This window comes from Arachis hypogaea, chromosome 20 (assembly GCF_003086295.3).
Source record: "Arachis hypogaea cultivar Tifrunner chromosome 20, arahy.Tifrunner.gnm2.J5K5, whole genome shotgun sequence".
Lineage (NCBI taxonomy): Eukaryota > Viridiplantae > Streptophyta > Magnoliopsida > Fabales > Fabaceae > Arachis > Arachis hypogaea.
Window position 1 is genome coordinate 108,817,258 of NC_092055.1, and position 14,457 is coordinate 108,831,714.

Genomic DNA, 14,457 nt, shown 5'->3' on the forward strand with positions numbered 1-14,457 from the left:
CCAGTTTGTTAAGAGGAATGACTTCAAGTGGATAAAGGAGCTAGTTAGTGCCCCTTGTTGTGAATGCTTCTTTCCAGCAAGCTTTCCCTTGTGATTGGCTTGAGTGAACTTGCTTGTTGGCTCAGGAGTTGGATTGTTCTTCGACCTTCTCTTCTTCATGGATATGATCCTTTGTTTCTCGGTCACAATCCTCATTTTGGTGCTTGTTTCTAATTGCCTGGTAAGCTCTGCTAGTTGCTTGGCAAACACCTTGTTTTGGGCTAGAATTGTATCAACATGGTTCAGCTCCATGACTCCCTTAGTGTTGTGCCTCTCTGATGCATAGTAGTACTCATTCTCAGCCACTGTCTCAATCACTTCAATGGCTTCTTCCACAGTCTTTTTCCTGTTCAATGAACCTCCTGATGAATGGTCTACAGCCTTCCTTGATTCATAAGACAGTCCATCATAGAAAATATGCAATTGCACCCAATCATGGAACATGTCTGGTGGGCATTTCCTTGTCAAATCCTTGAATCTCTCCCATGCCTCGTAGAGAGTTTCACCATCTTGTTGTCTAAAAGTCTGAACCTCAGATCGAAGCCTATTGACCTTTTGTGGGGGGTAGAAACGTGCCAGAAACTTGCTTTCCACCTCATCCCATGTTGTTAGACTCCCCCTTGGGAATGATTCCAGCCACTTAGCTGCTTTGTCCCTAAGTGAAAATGGGAACAAAAGCAGTTTATAGGCATCTTCCTGGACTTCATTGGACTTCACAGTGTCACAAATTCTCAGGAATTTTGTGAGATGTTGGTTGGGATCTTCATTAGCACTCCCACCAAATGAACAATGATTCTCCACAAGTGATATTAGCTGTGGTTTGAGTTCAAAATTGTTGGCCTGAATGGGTGGTTTCTGAATGCTGCTACCACAATTCCCAGAGGTTGGGTTTATGTATGAACTAAGAACCCTCCTCTCAGGAATGGCATTGTTTCCATCAGCTCTCTCATGGTTGTGAACTTCTCTATCCATGTTGAGATCTAGAGCTTCCTCAAAATTGTCCTCAGATTCTCCTTCAGATTCCTCTTCTCCCAGTACTCTCTTTCCTCTTGCTTCCCTTCTCAGTCTATGAAGGGTCCTCTCTGGTTCGGTATATGGAGGAGTTGATGTCTCTCCTCTCCTACCTGTCATACAAGAACACAACACAGGCAACAAACAAGTGAAATACTCTTGGTTAATGGAAGAGTATGGTTAGAGCAATTGAGGAATTAATTCAAACAGTTAGTGAGTCAGTGGGTTAGTTGCTTGAATTTAAAGGCATAAAGAAAGAAAGCATGTAACAGAGTGCAGAAATTAAAATTCAACAAGTAACTTGTACTGAATTAATCAAAACAAAAAAAAATGCTCAATCTAGTTAACTTCCAATTTGAGAATTGTCAATCGAAAACCAATCCCCGGCAACGGCGCCATAAACTTGATGCGCATAAACTTGTTATGCTACGATTTAGGAAATTGCACGATCGGCAAAATTCCTTCCGGCAAGTGCACCGGTTATCGTCAAGTAAAAACTCACAATAGAGTGAGGTCGAATCCCACAAGGATTGGTTGAGTGAGCAATTCATATTAGAAGTGTGTTCTAGTTGAGCGAAATCAAGATTTAGATGAGAATTGCGGAATGTAAAATTGGCGGGAAAAGTAAATAACAAGAAATTGAAATGGCGGAATCTTAAATTGCATGAATTAAAGAGCAGAATGTAAATTGCTGAAATTAAAAGGGAATGGGGGTGATTGCAAGAATTGAGTTGCAGAATGTAAAGAGAAATTGGAAATCAGAAATGGGGAATTCATTGGGTGTTAGGAGATATTGAGATCTCCGAATCAAAACATGAATATCTCTTCCTCAACCAATGCGTTCATTAAATTTTGCTTGGCAATCTTATATGATTGGATCCCAATCCCTTGGCTCACCAATTCTCTCTAAAAACAAACAAATTCCCAATCCCTTGGTTTAAATGTTCATAAGAAGAGATGATGCTCGATCACTGATTATACCACACAGTTTCATGAACCACAATTTGGTAGGATTACATGTCACAATATCCATCCAAACCCCAATCCAATTCACTGTGAGAAAGCTTCTCTAGCATGAATCCTCCATTCCTTTCCCAAGGTTCCGAAGGATTCCAATTATGGGTAGTTTCTTTCCCAAGACAACTACCCAATGGAATTAGATCGAGAAGCTTTCTAACAAAATTCAAGAGAAAAGATTGAAGAAGAAGATAAACTATTATTGATTCATTGAATTACAATAGAGCTCCCTAACCCAATGAAAGGGGGTTTAGTGAGTCATAGCTCTGAATTCAATTACAAAGATATGAAAACTAGCTAAAATGAAAAGGTAGAAGTTCCAAAAGTCCCCCTCAGGGGCTGGATTCCCCTTCAATCCCCTCTCGTTTCAAATGCAGAAACTAAGGCCTTTAAATAGGCTCCCTAAATTACAAAATGAAAATGAAATTCAAAGCAAATTACAATCAAATGAAAATAAACTATTCTAGATGATTCTTGTGGCCTTGATTTGGTGTTGTTGATGGGCCTTGCTTGCTTGAAGGGTAGAGTGACATAATTGATCCAAAAAGGATAATGATCCATTAAACTACACTCAAACGTTGCACCCCCCTTTCTTGAGTCGTCACTTTGTTCTCTTGTCAACCTTGCCAATTTGATGCCAAATATAGACTATTATACCTCGTTGGAAAGCTATGGATGTCAGCTTTCTAACGCAACTGGAAGCACCTCAATTGGATCTCTACAACTCGAGTTATACTCCATGGAAGGTGAAGAGGTCAGCTGGCCTGATTGCATGTTGGTACTATGCTCTTCTATGCACATTACGGGGCTGTTTTCTCCCTCAATTTTTAGTATCCACCATGCATGCCATATATTCTTGGAAAGCTCTAGATGTCTTCTTTCCAATGCATTTTGAATCACCTCATTTGGAGTTTTGTAGCTCAAGTTATTTATGTTTGAAGAAGGCATGTTCAAGCTGTTCCATATAACACGTTTAAGCTCCAGTTTAAGCTTAAACTGGAGCTTAAACGCTGGCACTCCCTGGAGGCACAAGCTCGAGCACGTTTAAGCTTCAGTTTAAGGTTAAACTGAAGCTTAAACGTGGAAATGGAAGAAGGCAACCCTGGAGTGTGGAATTGTCGAACACGTTTAAGCTTCAGTTTAAGGTTAAACTGAAGCTTAAACGTGGAAATGGAGGAAAGCCATCCTGGTTCATTTCTCAATTCTGGCGTTTAACCTCCAGTTTAAGGTTAAACTGGAGGTTAAACGTGGAAATGCTTCCTTGGTGAAATTCTCATTCTGGCGTTTAACTTCCAGTTTAAGGTTAAACTGGAGGTTAAACGCCAGTTCCAGCATTTCTTAGCCTTCATGATTCTGGCGTTTAAGCTCCAGTTTAGGCTTAAACTGGATCTTAAACTCCACATGTGATATTCAAGCTTCCTTTATTGATTTTGTTGCTTCCTTGCCTAGCCTCTTCTTTCCTGAAATCATCCAAACAATTGCATCAAAGTCTTGCAAAATTTCATGAGAATTCTTCCATTCATAGCATTCAAGGAATATAACTAAAAACTCATTGAATTTGCATCAAAATCTTCATGTTGAATGATTTAAGACAAGCATGACTATTTGGCCCAAAATGATTACTTAAGGCTCAAGAAAATGCATAAAACAACTAAAAATAAAAGAAAAAGGCTAGTGAAACTAGCCTAAGATGCCTTGGCATCACAACACCAAACTTAATCCTTGCTTGTCCCCAAGCAAGTTCTGAATTATTGAGAAGAAAGAATGAAACAGAAAGTAAATTCATTAGCCATATCAGTAAGTAATTGACATTGATTAATGGGGTGTTCATGCAGAAAGTTGTTGCAGCATCACTTTATTGTTTCTTAGGTAAGAATGTCACTTTTTATGTTTCCACTAAAACACTGCTATGGCCTCTTGTTATTCACATATCCTTGGCAAGTTTCTTTTCTTTGTTTTTCTTTTCCTTTGAGCTTATTTGCTCCTTGTTGCTCAGTGTCATGTGTTGCACAAGCCTTTGGCATTTTCTTTTTCTTATCAGTGCACTACACATATCCACTACAGGCATTTTAGTTCACATTTCTTCTTGAGACATTGGTGCCCAGCACCTCTTTGTGTGACTAAATGTTTTGTATTTAGGTTGCTCTTGATAATGGACTTTTGGTTGATAATCCCGGGTTAGTTAACCCAAGTTACCAAGTGTTGAAACACTCCTCAGAACCTATTCATCCAAGCATATCCTTAATACATAAACACCACAGGCATTTGTCTCAGAAGTTCAAACCATTGGTGCCTAGCTTATTTTCTCAATTTTTTTGCTTTTTGGTTGCCCTTTTTCAGTGGCTTTTTCTTCTTCTTTTTCTTTCTTTTTCATGGCCAAAGACATTTATTCATCAAGATCCATAGACAGCATCCTAATTTCCACTAAAAGTGACAATTCTAACTTTATTTCTTAGTGAGCTGACTATTCAATCAAACATGCATACCACCACTTAATCTTATTTGATTTCTTACCAAATGGAATTGAGTTACTTTTGTTCAAACATTTCTTTTATTTTATGGAAATAGAACAAGTCATGGCAAGCATTTGTTTAAGAAGATGAAGTTATCCAGACACTTAGACTATCACTTATTTGAAAATTAAACAAACAGACAATCAAAAACTGCAATGACTCAAACTTAAAGCAGGGGTGCATGCAAACTTCAAATATCAGCAATTCAAAGTACAAGCAATTAAGTGACAATACAACCTTTTAGCATCTTCTTTATTGTTCATCATCCTTCCTAGCCTTGGTGTTCTCTTTGATGATGATGTATATTCCTTCCATGAGATTGATTGTCTTCCTGCAAAGCTATTAGAAGTTGCTTGTTCCCCAAGCACTTTGAGAATTGGTTAGCATGCATGGATGTTTGTAGGCCTCTGAACTTAGATTGGTGTGTGAACACGAAACTTAGTTCCTTGCCATATGCAGCAATTGGGATCATATGCAGAAAACCTCATGTGCTTTTATTAAGAAAATAACTATGAACTAGAAAAAGAAACTATGAACTAGAAATTAAACTATTGTTTAAGTAGTTTCCCTGATTGGTTGGAGCTAGTGACTAGTCATGCTGAGGTAGAAATGTGCTTTTAATGAAGTTTTTTGGTGGAACACCAAACTTAGAATCTCACATTCACCCTTGAATTGTTTTGGTGTGCAACACCAAACTTAGCTCCTTGCAATACAGATAAATCTACTTAACTCTTTTATTGAAATAACTAGAAAAGAAAAACTACCTTTGGTTGGGTTGCCTCCCAACAAGCGCTTCTTTAACGTCATTAGCTTGACATGCTGTTCCTGACTTTCTTCCTCTTCTTCCAGTTTGTTAAGAGGAATGACTTCAAGTGGATAAAGGAGCTAGTTAGTGCCCCTTGTTGTGAATGCTTCTTTCCAGCAAGCTTTCCCTTGTGATTGGCTTGAGTGAACTTGCTTGTTGGCTCAGGAGTTGGATTGTTCTTCGACCTTCTCTTCTTCATGGATATGATCCTTTGTTTCTCGGTCACAATCCTCATTTTGGTGCTTGTTTCTAATTGCCTGGTAAGCTCTGCTAGTTGCTTGGCAAACACCTTGTTTTGGGCTAGAATTGTATCAACATGGTTCAGCTCCATGACTCCCTTAGTGTTGTGCCTCTCTGATGCATAGTAGTACTCATTCTCAGCCACTGTCTCAATCACTTCAATGGCTTCTTCCACAGTCTTTTTCCTGTTCAATGAACCTCCTGATGAATGGTCTACAGCCTTCCTTGATTCATAAGACAGTCCATCATAGAAAATATGCAATTGCACCCAATCATGGAACATGTCTGGTGGGCATTTCCTTGTCAAATCCTTGAATCTCTCCCATGCCTCGTAGAGAGTTTCACCATCTTGTTGTCTAAAAGTCTGAACCTCAGATCGAAGCCTATTGACCTTTTGTGGGGGGTAGAAACGTGCCAGAAACTTGCTTTCCACCTCATCCCATGTTGTTAGACTCCCCCTTGGGAATGATTCCAGCCACTTAGCTGCTTTGTCCCTAAGTGAAAATGGGAACAAAAGCAGTTTATAGGCATCTTCCTGGACTTCATTGGACTTCACAGTGTCACAAATTCTCAGGAATTTTGTGAGATGTTGGTTGGGATCTTCATTAGCACTCCCACCAAATGAACAATGATTCTCCACAAGTGATATTAGCTGTGGTTTGAGTTCAAAATTGTTGGCCTGAATGGGTGGTTTCTGAATGCTGCTACCACAATTCCCAGAGGTTGGGTTTATGTATGAACTAAGAACCCTCCTCTCAGGAATGGCATTGTTTCCATCAGCTCTCTCATGGTTGTGAACTTCTCTATCCATGTTGAGATCTAGAGCTTCCTCAAAATTGTCCTCAGATTCTCCTTCAGATTCCTTTTCTCCCAGTACTCTCTTTCCTCTTGCTTCCCTTCTCAGTCTATGAAGGGTCCTCTCTGGTTCGGTATATGGAGGAGTTGATGTCTCTCCTCTCCTACCTGTCATACAAGAACACAACACAGGCAACAAACAAGTGAAATACTCTTGGTTAATGGAAGAGTATGGTTAGAGCAATTGAGGAATTAATTCAAACAGTTAGTGAGTCAGTGGGTTAGTTGCTTGAATTTAAAGGCATAAAGAAAGAAAGCATGTAACAGAGTGCAGAAATTAAAATTCAACAAGTAACTTGTACTGAATTAATCAAAACAAAAAAAAAATGCTCAATCTAGTTAACTTCCAATTTGAGAATTGTCAATCGAAAACCAATCCCCGGCAACGGCGCCATAAACTTGATGCGCATAAACTTGTTATGCTACGATTTAGGAAATTGCACGATCGGCAAAATTCCTTCCGGCAAGTGCACCGGTTATCGTCAAGTAAAAACTCACAATAGAGTGAGGTCGAATCCCACAAGGATTGGTTGAGTGAGCAATTCATATTAGAAGTGTGTTCTAGTTGAGCGAAATCAAGATTTAGATGAGAATTGCGGAATGTAAAATTGGCGGGAAAAGTAAATAACAAGAAATTGAAATGGCGGAATCTTAAATTGCATGAATTAAAGAGCAGAATGTAAATTGCTGAAATTAAAAGGGAATGGGGGTGATTGCAAGAATTGAGTTGCAGAATGTAAAGAGAAATTGGAAATCAGAAATGGGGAATTCATTGGGTGTTAGGAGATATTGAGATCTCCGAATCAAAACATGAATATCTCTTCCTCAACCAATGCGTTCATTAAATTTTGCTTGGCAATCTTATATGATTGGATCCCAATCCCTTGGCTCACCAATTCTCTCTAAAAACAAACAAATTCCCAATCCCTTGGTTTAAATGTTCATAAGAAGAGATGATGCTCGATCACTGATTATACCACACAGTTTCATGAACCACAATTTGGTAGGATTACATGTCACAATATCCATCCAAACCCCAATCCAATTCACTGTGAGAAAGCTTCTCTAGCATGAATCCTCCATTCCTTTCCCAAGGTTCCGAAGGATTCCAATTATGGGTAGTTTCTTTCCCAAGACAACTACCCAATGGAATTAGATCGAGAAGCTTTCTAACAAAATTCAAGAGAAAAGATTGAAGAAGAAGATAAACTATTATTGATTCATTGAATTACAATAGAGCTCCCTAACCCAATGAAAGGGGGTTTAGTGAGTCATAGCTCTGAATTCAATTACAAAGATATGAAAACTAGCTAAAATGAAAAGGTAGAAGTTCCAAAAGTCCCCCTCAGGGGCTGGATTCCCCTTCAATCCCCTCTCGTTTCAAATGCAGAAACTAAGGCCTTTAAATAGGCTCCCTAAATTACAAAATGAAAATGAAATTCAAAGCAAATTACAATCAAATGAAAATAAACTATTCTAGATGATTCTTGTGGCCTTGATTTGGTGTTGTTGATGGGCCTTGCTTGCTTGAAGGGTAGAGTGACATAATTGATCCAAAAAGGATAATGATCCATTAAACTACACTCAAACGTTGCACCCCCCTTTCTTGAGTCGTCACTTTGTTCTCTTGTCAACCTTGCCAATTTGATGCCAAATATAGACTATTATACCTCGTTGGAAAGCTATGGATGTCATCTTTCTAACGCAACTGGAAGCACCTCAATTGGATCTCTACAACTCGAGTTATACTCCATGGAAGGTGAAGAGGTCAGCTGGCCTGATTGCATGTTGGTACTATGCTCTTCTATGCACATTACGGGCTGTTTTCTCCCTCAATTTTTAGTATCCACCATGCATGCCATATATGCTTGGAAAGCTCTAGATGTCTTCTTTCCAATGCATTTTGAATCACCTCATTTGGAGTTTTGTAGCTCAAGTTATTTATGTTTGAAGAAGGCATGTTCAAGCTGTTCCATATAACACGTTTAAGCTCCAGTTTAAGCTTAAACTGGAGCTTAAACGCTGGCACTCCCTGGAGGCACAAGCTCGAGCACGTTTAAGCTTCAGTTTAAGGTTAAACTGAAGCTTAAACGTGGAAATGGAAGAAGGCAACCCTGGAGTGTGGAATTGTCGAACACGTTTAAGCTTCAGTTTAAGGTTAAACTGAAGCTTAAACGTGGAAATGGAGGAAAGCCATCCTGGTTCATTTCTCAATTCTGGCGTTTAACCTCCAGTTTAAGGTTAAACTGGAGGTTAAACGTGGAAATGCTTCCTTGGTGAAATTCTCATTCTGGCGTTTAACTTCCAGTTTAAGGTTAAACTGGAGGTTAAACGCCAGTTCCAGCATTTCTTAGCCTTCATGATTCTGGCGTTTAAGCTCCAGTTTAGGCTTAAACTGGATCTTAAACTCCACATGTGATATTCAAGCTTCCTTTATTGATTTTGTTGCTTCCTTGCCTAGCCTCTTCTTTCCTGAAATCATCCAAACAATTGCATCAAAGTCTTGCAAAATTTCATGAGAATTCTTCCATTCATAGCATTCAAGGAATATAACTAAAAACTCATGAATTTGCATCAAAATCTTCATGTTGAATGATTTAAGACAAGCATGACTATTTGGCCCAAAATGATTACTTAAGGCTCAAGAAAATGCATAAAACAACTAAAAATAAAAGAAAAAGGCTAGTGAAACTAGCCTAAGATGCCTTGGCATCACAACACCAAACTTAATCCTTGCTTGTCCCCAAGCAAGTTCTGAATTATTGAGAAGAAAGAATGAAACAGAAAGTAAATTCATTAGCCATATCAGTAAGTAATTGACATTGATTAATGGGGTGTTCATGCAGAAAGTTGTTGCAGCATCACTTTATTGTTTCTTAGGTAAGAATGTCACTTTTTATGTTTCCACTAAAACACTGCTATGGCCTCTTGTTATTCACATATCCTTGGCAAGTTTCTTTTCTTTGTTTTTCTTTTCCTTTGAGCTTATTTGCTCCTTGTTGCTCAGTGTCATGTGTTGCACAAGCCTTTGGCATTTTCTTTTTCTTATCAGTGCACTACACATATCCACTACAGGCATTTTAGTTCACATTTCTTCTTGAGACATTGGTGCCCAGCACCTCTTTGTGTGACTAAATGTTTTGTATTTAGGTTGCTCTTGATAATGGACTTTTGGTTGATAATCCCGGGTTAGTTAACCCAAGTTACCAAGTGTTGAAACACTCCTCAGAACCTATTCATCCAAGCATATCCTTAATACATAAACACCACAGGCATTTGTCTCAGAAGTTCAAACCATTGGTGCCTAGCTTATTTTCTCAATTTTTTTGCTTTTTGGTTGCCCTTTTTCAGTGGCTTTTTCTTCTTCTTTTTCTTTCTTTTTCATGGCCAAAGACATTTATTCATCAAGATCCATAGACAGCATCCTAATTTCCACTAAAAGTGACAATTCTAACTTTATTTCTTAGTGAGCTGACTATTCAATCAAACATGCATACCACCACTTAATCTTATTTGATTTCTTACCAAATGGAATTGAGTTACTTTTGTTCAAACATTTCTTTTATTTTATGGAAATAGAACAAGTCATGGCAAGCATTTGTTTAAGAAGATGAAGTTATCCAGACACTTAGACTATCACTTATTTGAAAATTAAACAAACAGACAATCAAAAACTGCAATGACTCAAACTTAAAGCAGGGGTGCATGCAAACTTCAAATATCAGCAATTCAAAGTACAAGCAATTAAGTGACAATACAACCTTTTAGCATCTTCTTTGTTGTTCATCATCCTTCCTAGCCTTGGTGTTCTCTTTGATGATGATGTATATTCCTTCCATGAGATTGATTGTCTTCCTGCAAAGCTATTAGAAGTTGCTTGTTCCCCAAGCACTTTGAGAATTGGTTAGCATGCATGGATGTTTGTAGGCCTCTGAACTTAGATTGGTGTGTGAACACGAAACTTAGTTCCTTGCCATATGCAGCAATTGGGATCATATGCAGAAAACCTCATGTGCTTTTATTAAGAAAATAACTATGAACTAGAAAAAGAAACTATGAACTAGAAATTAAACTATTGTTTAAGTAGTTTCCCTGATTGGTTGGAGCTAGTGACTAGTCATGCTGAGGTAGAAATGTGCTTTTAATGAAGTTTTTTGGTGGAACACCAAACTTAGAATCTCACATTCACCCTTGAATTGTTTTGGTGTGCAACACCAAACTTAGCTCCTTGCAATACAGATAAATCTACTTAACTCTTTTATTGAAATAACTAGAAAAGAAAAACTACCTTTGGTTGGGTTGCCTCCCAACAAGCGCTTCTTTAACGTCATTAGCTTGACATGCTGTTCCTGACTTTCTTCCTCTTCTTCCAGTTTGTTAAGAGGAATGACTTCAAGTGGATAAAGGAGCTAGTTAGTGCCCCTTGTTGTGAATGCTTCTTTCCAGCAAGCTTTCCCTTGTGATTGGCTTGAGTGAACTTGCTTGTTGGCTCAGGAGTTGGATTGTTCTTCGACCTTCTCTTCTTCATGGATATGATCCTTTGTTTCTCGGTCACAATCCTCATTTTGGTGCTTGTTTCTAATTGCCTGGTAAGCTCTGCTAGTTGCTTGGCAAACACCTTGTTTTGGGCTAGAATTGTATCAACATGGTTCAGCTCCATGACTCCCTTAGTGTTGTGCCTCTCTGATGCATAGTAGTACTCATTCTCAGCCACTGTCTCAATCACTTCAATGGCTTCTTCCACAGTCTTTTTCCTGTTCAATGAACCTCCTGATGAATGGTCTACAGCCTTCCTTGATTCATAAGACAGTCCATCATAGAAAATATGCAATTGCACCCAATCATGGAACATGTCTGGTGGGCATTTCCTTGTCAAATCCTTGAATCTCTCCCATGCCTCGTAGAGAGTTTCACCATCTTGTTGTCTAAAAGTCTGAACCTCAGATCGAAGCCTATTGACCTTTTGTGGGGGGTAGAAACGTGCCAGAAACTTGCTTTCCACCTCATCCCATGTTGTTAGACTCCCCCTTGGGAATGATTCCAGCCACTTAGCTGCTTTGTCCCTAAGTGAAAATGGGAACAAAAGCAGTTTATAGGCATCTTCCTGGACTTCATTGGACTTCACAGTGTCACAAATTCTCAGGAATTTTGTGAGATGTTGGTTGGGATCTTCATTAGCACTCCCACCAAATGAACAATGATTCTCCACAAGTGATATTAGCTGTGGTTTGAGTTCAAAATTGTTGGCCTGAATGGGTGGTTTCTGAATGCTGCTACCACAATTCCCAGAGGTTGGGTTTATGTATGAACTAAGAACCCTCCTCTCAGGAATGGCATTGTTTCCATCAGCTCTCTCATGGTTGTGAACTTCTCTATCCATGTTGAGATCTAGAGCTTCCTCAAAATTGTCCTCAGATTCTCCTTCAGATTCCTTTTCTCCCAGTACTCTCTTTCCTCTTGCTTCCCTTCTCAGTCTATGAAGGGTCCTCTCTGGTTCGGTATATGGAGGAGTTGATGTCTCTCCTCTCCTACCTGTCATACAAGAACACAACACAGGCAACAAACAAGTGAAATACTCTTGGTTAATGGAAGAGTATGGTTAGAGCAATTGAGGAATTAATTCAAACAGTTAGTGAGTCAGTGGGTTAGTTGCTTGAATTTAAAGGCATAAAGAAAGAAAGCATGTAACAGAGTGCAGAAATTAAAATTCAACAAGTAACTTGTACTGAATTAATCAAAACAAAAAAAAAATGCTCAATCTAGTTAACTTCCAATTTGAGAATTGTCAATCGAAAACCAATCCCCGGCAACGGCGCCATAAACTTGATGCGCATAAACTTGTTATGCTACGATTTAGGAAATTGCACGATCGGCAAAATTCCTTCCGGCAAGTGCACCGGTTATCGTCAAGTAAAAACTCACAATAGAGTGAGGTCGAATCCCACAAGGATTGGTTGAGTGAGCAATTCATATTAGAAGTGTGTTCTAGTTGAGCGAAATCAAGATTTAGATGAGAATTGCGGAATGTAAAATTGGCGGGAAAAGTAAATAACAAGAAATTGAAATGGCGGAATCTTAAATTGCATGAATTAAAGAGCAGAATGTAAATTGCTGAAATTAAAAGGGAATGGGGGTGATTGCAAGAATTGAGTTGCAGAATGTAAAGAGAAATTGGAAATCAGAAATGGGGAATTCATTGGGTGTTAGGAGATATTGAGATCTCCGAATCAAAACATGAATATCTCTTCCTCAACCAATGCGTTCATTAAATTTTGCTTGGCAATCTTATATGATTGGATCCCAATCCCTTGGCTCACCAATTCTCTCTAAAAACAAACAAATTCCCAATCCCTTGGTTTAAATGTTCATAAGAAGAGATGATGCTCGATCACTGATTATACCACACAGTTTCATGAACCACAATTTGGTAGGATTACATGTCACAATATCCATCCAAACCCCAATCCAATTCACTGTGAGAAAGCTTCTCTAGCATGAATCCTCCATTCCTTTCCCAAGGTTCCGAAGGATTCCAATTATGGGTAGTTTCTTTCCCAAGACAACTACCCAATGGAATTAGATCGAGAAGCTTTCTAACAAAATTCAAGAGAAAAGATTGAAGAAGAAGATAAACTATTATTGATTCATTGAATTACAATAGAGCTCCCTAACCCAATGAAAGGGGGTTTAGTGAGTCATAGCTCTGAATTCAATTACAAAGATATGAAAACTAGCTAAAATGAAAAGGTAGAAGTTCCAAAAGTCCCCCTCAGGGGCTGGATTCCCCTTCAATCCCCTCTCGTTTCAAATGCAGAAACTAAGGCCTTTAAATAGGCTCCCTAAATTACAAAATGAAAATGAAATTCAAAGCAAATTACAATCAAATGAAAATAAACTATTCTAGATGATTCTTGTGGCCTTGATTTGGTGTTGTTGATGGGCCTTGCTTGCTTGAAGGGTAGAGTGACATAATTGATCCAAAAAGGATAATGATCCATTAAACTACACTCAAACGTTGCACCCCCCTTTCTTGAGTCGTCACTTTGTTCTCTTGTCAACCTTGCCAATTTGATGCCAAATATAGACTATTATACCTCGTTGGAAAGCTATGGATGTCAGCTTTCTAACGCAACTGGAAGCACCTCAATTGGATCTCTACAACTCGAGTTATACTCCATGGAAGGTGAAGAGGTCAGCTGGCCTGATTGCATGTTGGTACTATGCTCTTCTATGCACATTACAGGGCTGTTTTCTCCCTCAATTTTTAGTATCCACCATGCATGCCATATATGCTTGGAAAGCTCTAGATGTCTTCTTTCCAATGCATTTTGAATCACCTCATTTGGAGTTTTGTAGCTCAAGTTATTTATGTTTGAAGAAGGCATGTTCAAGCTGTTCCATATAACACGTTTAAGCTCCAGTTTAAGCTTAAACTGGAGCTTAAACGCTGGCACTCCCTGGAGGCACAAGCTCGAGCACGTTTAAGCTTCAGTTTAAGGTTAAACTGAAGCTTAAACGTGGAAATGGAAGAAGGCAACCCTGGAGTGTGGAATTGTCGAACACGTTTAAGCTTCAGTTTAAGGTTAAACTGAAGCTTAAACGTGGAAATGGAGGAAAGCCATCCTGGTTCATTTCTCAATTCTGGCGTTTAACCTCCAGTTTAAGGTTAAACTGGAGGTTAAACGTGGAAATGCTTCCTTGGTGAAATTCTCATTCTGGCGTTTAACTTCCAGTTTAAGGTTAAACTGGAGGTTAAACGCCAGTTCCAGCATTTCTTAGCCTTCATGATTCTGGCGTTTAAGCTCCAGTTTAGGCTTAAACTGGATCTTAAACTCCACATGTGATATTCAAGCTTCCTTTATTGATTTTGTTGCTTCCTTGCCTAGCCTCTTCTTTCCTGAAATCATCCAAACAATTGCATCAAAGTCTTGCAAAATTTCATGAGAATTCTTCCATTCATAGCATTCAAGGAATATA

General features: G+C 38.8%; 3 non-coding genes across 3 annotated transcripts; all 3 read left to right on the forward strand.

Annotated features, from left to right (window-relative positions):
- Positions 1-481: 481 nt before the first annotated feature.
- LOC112787394 (small nucleolar RNA R71) lies at positions 482-585 on the forward strand. Its single transcript, XR_003194810.1, has one exon. It is a non-coding gene; the product is annotated as a small nucleolar RNA R71 (small nucleolar RNA).
- Positions 586-5,906: 5,321 nt separating this feature from the next.
- Positions 5,907-6,010, forward strand: LOC112787405 (small nucleolar RNA R71). Its single transcript, XR_003194821.1, has one exon. It is a non-coding gene; the product is annotated as a small nucleolar RNA R71 (small nucleolar RNA).
- A 5,320-nt stretch (positions 6,011-11,330) lies between these two features.
- On the forward strand, positions 11,331-11,434 carry LOC112787417 (small nucleolar RNA R71). The gene has a single exon (XR_003194832.1). It is a non-coding gene; the product is annotated as a small nucleolar RNA R71 (small nucleolar RNA).
- Positions 11,435-14,457: the final 3,023 nt, after the last annotated feature.